Source organism: Helianthus annuus, chromosome 8, assembly GCF_002127325.2.
Source record: "Helianthus annuus cultivar XRQ/B chromosome 8, HanXRQr2.0-SUNRISE, whole genome shotgun sequence".
Taxonomy (NCBI): Eukaryota; Viridiplantae; Streptophyta; class Magnoliopsida; order Asterales; family Asteraceae; genus Helianthus; species Helianthus annuus.
Window position 1 is genome coordinate 83,039,213 of NC_035440.2, and position 4,511 is coordinate 83,043,723.

The following is a 4,511-nucleotide window of genomic DNA, read 5'->3' on the forward strand; positions in this document are numbered from 1 at the left end:
AGTGAAAATCCAATGGACTACCTAACTTAATGACTCTTATGCCTTCGGCTTATTTCCCTTTTATCAAATTTTGACCCGTTCATGCATATCTCAACATAACTTGTTTCTAATTGATCGTAAAACCTTTCCCTGCATTTTAGACTAAGAATCCTTGCCCCGGGTCCGTAATCTTTACAAATTTCATTACCGCTACCTTACTTATACATAATTATTCGACCCGTTTAAACCCATCAAATTACCTTAATGCTTTCATCATTACATAACCTTACATAATTTCCCCACAATCATGAACATGAAAATTCTATATACATACTAAGAAGTGAGTCGGAAGTCACTTACCTTAAGCGTTAGTGTTCATGCTTGCTCCCTCGCCTCCGCTTGACCCGTTAGCTTTCCATACTTGAGTCCATGTCAAATTTGGGGTTCCCATCCTTTCAAGTCATTATGCCCATATCATAGTTAGTCCGCATGTTCATTCATATCACATCCATTTCCAACTCTTAACTACATAGACTCTTAATAGTCGAACTTTATCATGGATAAGACATGAACTGACAACCACATTGTTCAACATTCACTTAATCAAAGTTATTATCTTACATACGTTCACGACATAACTCCAACATTATCACTTACCAATAAGCTATTCATTTCACACTCATACACATTCACTTTTAATTACCACAAATCTAGCGCATCAAATACATGGCGAGCATCACACCATTGAAGCATAAAGTACAAGTTCCTAATGCATAATTTTACCAAACCATACCTTCAATCCGAATTCTCATATGGACTCCACCGTAAGCACACTTAACATATTATTTTGCTAACGACTACACCATGAACGCTTTCTATACATACTTACCCACAACTTTCATATAATTTCACAATTTGTTCTCTTAGGCATTTCATCGAACACTTGGCAGGTTTCGCATTCGTAACACATTATGTGCAAGCTTTTAAAGCGTGATTCCTACTAATTCTTCACATAACTTATTAACAATCAATCAAGTTCATAACAATATTTCATCCTAACTAGGAACATATGGTTGTGACATCAATTATTCATAACAAGATCATCAACAACAACCAATTAACAAGTAGAAACCTCAAAATTTCTAGCCATTCCTTGGCATGCAAGTGGGTTTTGCTTAATCCATGTTCATATTCAAAATTTAACATATCTTGATGTCTACACAGCCATAGAAACCATCATTCATACTAGATTTAACATTACATTCACGAATTACACTAAACCCACTAAATCAAACATCACCAAATTGCAAAATTCGACTTACTTGATGTAGGAAATACTTAGGTGATCATTAGTCCATGTTCCTTCTTGAATTTGAGCTACAATTAACCCCTCAATTTGGTGATCTTCATGATTAGGGTTTATGAACCTTCAAGGAGCTCCTGGCTCCTTCTCGAACACACGTACGTGTGTGTGTATTTGTGTGTTTTTATTTTTCATATATTAACTCAACTTTCTTATTAACCCACTTTTAGTCCCTTGTGTTAGCCACTAAAGCATAAATGGGTACAACTTTAGTCATTTAGTACTTCTAACCACACACACTTAACTAGGTTAAATAACCTAGTTGTTTATTTCATGCTAAGTCATATAAGAACACATGGCAATTATAAACATTCGGGTTTTGGGGTGTTACAATTTATCAGTCTCGACCCTGTGGATTCCTTTTTGGGATAATGATTCGGTGCCGGAAAGAACACCGAGAGAGTCCATGGTTGATGAACTGGTTTTCCTGTTGACTTTTTGACTCTCGGAAGACGGTTTATATTTGTAAGGGTCTAAAAATTTAAAAGACACTCACGCGCTTCATGTGACAAAAACCAAACGGGTCAACTAATTCATAAGTAAAAATTCTGCATTTAACCATAACATAGCTAACGAGAAGTTACCAAAGTAGTTTACATCCCAATATTTCATAAACAACTAGTATAGTTTTCGACTACGAGTTCATCAACTAAGGACAACCGAGTCATATTACTTACAAAAAGACCCGTTTAATAAAAAGTACATTTAACAAAAGTTTTAACCCAAGCTAATATCTTCGCGGAAGCGTGCATCATGAGTGTGTTTGATCCAAGTAGCGCCCTTAACAATGGGATTTACCTACATTCAACCAAACCATTAGACAATTTAGAAATAAATTTATTCGACAACAACATACTAGCCAACTAAGAGATAACATTCATAACTCCTTCCAAACGTAAGTTTCTCCACTTGGTTTATATCACCTCATGTCATTCAAACCATATTCTTACCATACTTTATTCTCAACTACTCATTACTAGTATACGATCTCAACATGTAAAAGGATATTATTTGAGATTATGCAACTAATAACATTTCGTAAGTAAAGGAACTTACCTTTGTCGTTGTTTGTTTGCGATCCGGTGCGACTTGAACTTTCTTCTTTGATCCCTATAATCCAAGAATCGCATACTTTAGGCTTATGTCATTCTTTTTCATTCGTTCATTAACTTATCACATTTAAACACAATAATTCTCAATCCTAACTATTAAACTTTGTAAAACCATTTGTTCACCTTATTCAAGCATTTTAACAAACACTTGGTGTGCGTATTTAGAAATAAATTTATTCGACAACAACATACTAGCCAACTAAGAGATAACATTCATAACTCCTTCCAAACGTAAGTTTCTCCACTTGGTTTATATCACCTCATGTCATTCAAACCATATTCTTACCATACTTTATTCTCAACTACTCATTACTAGTATACGATCTCAACATGTAAAAGGATATTATTTGAGATTATGCAACTAATAACATTTCGTAAGTAAAGGAACTTACCTTTGTCGTTGTTTGTTTGCGATCCGGTGCGACTTGAACTTTCTTCTTTGATCCCTATAATCCAAGAATCGCATACTTTAGGCTTATGTCATTCTTTTTCATTCGTTCATTAACTTATCACATTTAAACACAATAATTCTCAATCCTAACTATTAAACTTTGTAAAACCATTTGTTCACCTTATTCAAGCATTTTAACAAACACTTGGTGTGCGTACTACTAGTTAAGCATAATGTACTAGTATTGTATGCATAATATAACTAGTTCATACCAATAACATCAAGAACATTAATTTTAATCATAATCTCATACAACCTTCATCCTAATTCGATTTCAATGGTGACATCTCATCAAGAACATCGTCATGTAACATCATTTATGCTAATCTACCTCACAACTTCATGTTACTAGTCACCATTATCCAATTCTAAGTGGGTTTTTTACTTTTAACCATCAATTAGGTTGAATTCAAGCATGATTCAAGCTCTATATGGGATTTCTAACATATGTTCATACTAATTTCACATGAATTTCTAGTTTTACTAAAAACCCATTTCATACATGATCATTAAATCATAAATTTCAACATACCTTATGTAGAGAATTCTTAGATGGTCAAGAATTAGTGTTCATGCATAAAATCAGGCCTTGATTCCCCCTTTCAATTTACTAATTTGCTGAGTTTAGAGGGTTTCCCTTCTTTCTTCTTGTTCCAATCGACCTACCCACCATCAGTATGTGTGTGTGTTGTGATTTTTGTACTTTTAATAGTTTAACTTTCATTATTTACATATTCCACCCCTCATATTAGCATATTTATTTTTAAATGGCCATAATTTGTTTCTCTTAACTAAAATTTTAATTCACTTTCTAACTAGACTCACTCACTAGTTATTTCCTAAAACATGTTTTAGTAACATAAATATGCAGACTCATAATTAAATCCGGGGCGTTACAAGTCCACCCTCCTTAAAATAGGTTTCGTCCCCGAAACCCGATTATGTACCAAACAAAGATGGGTAGAATCTTCTCATCTCATCCTCTACTTCCCAAGTGAGATCCGACCCCTTTCTGTGTTGCCATTGGACCAATACTTGCTTAATTTCTTTGTTGCGAAGAGTCTTTATCTTGGAATCCCTTATGGCTACCGGCCTTTCTATGTAATTCATTTTCTTGTCTATCTCGATGTCTTCAATGTCACACCCTGGCTTTGCGGAAGCGTGGTTAAGTTGGTGTGACTTCTTAATACCATAGCTTAATCATAACAAGCTATATGAATTAAAAATATGCAAGATCATCCATTAAAATAAAAATATCAAAACATTGTCTTAACAGGTTAACACCCAACAACCATAAACTTGTCTAAACTTTATAAATGCAAACATATCGTAAACATGATTCAAGGACTGTGACTTGTCCAAGAAAGAGTCACATTCCCCGAACCCTGGATGACCCTGGTGACTTATGCAGCGGAAAACATGCCATACCGTGCCAGTTCTTTAATTCCCTGAAATACATGTAAGTTGAAAAATCAACAATAATGTTGAGCGAGTTCATGCGAAAGTGAGTAAATAAACCTTTGTATTTATCAAAAATCCTGGTATGTAGCAAATAAGGAAAAAAGAGATCACCAATGGTTTGCAAGTCCATTGATATGTGTGAAGT

At 34.4% G+C, this 4,511-nt stretch overlaps 1 long non-coding RNA gene across 1 annotated transcript; it reads right to left on the reverse strand.

Moving 5' to 3' along the window:
* Window positions 1-1,871: 1,871 nt before the first annotated feature.
* Window positions 1,872-3,568, reverse strand: LOC110871252. Its single transcript, XR_002553588.2, has 4 exons — window positions 3,438-3,568; window positions 2,847-2,900; window positions 2,399-2,452; window positions 1,872-2,140 (listed from the first exon to the last, which is right to left on the reverse strand). It is a non-coding gene; the product is annotated as an uncharacterized LOC110871252 (long non-coding RNA).
* Window positions 3,569-4,511: the final 943 nt, after the last annotated feature.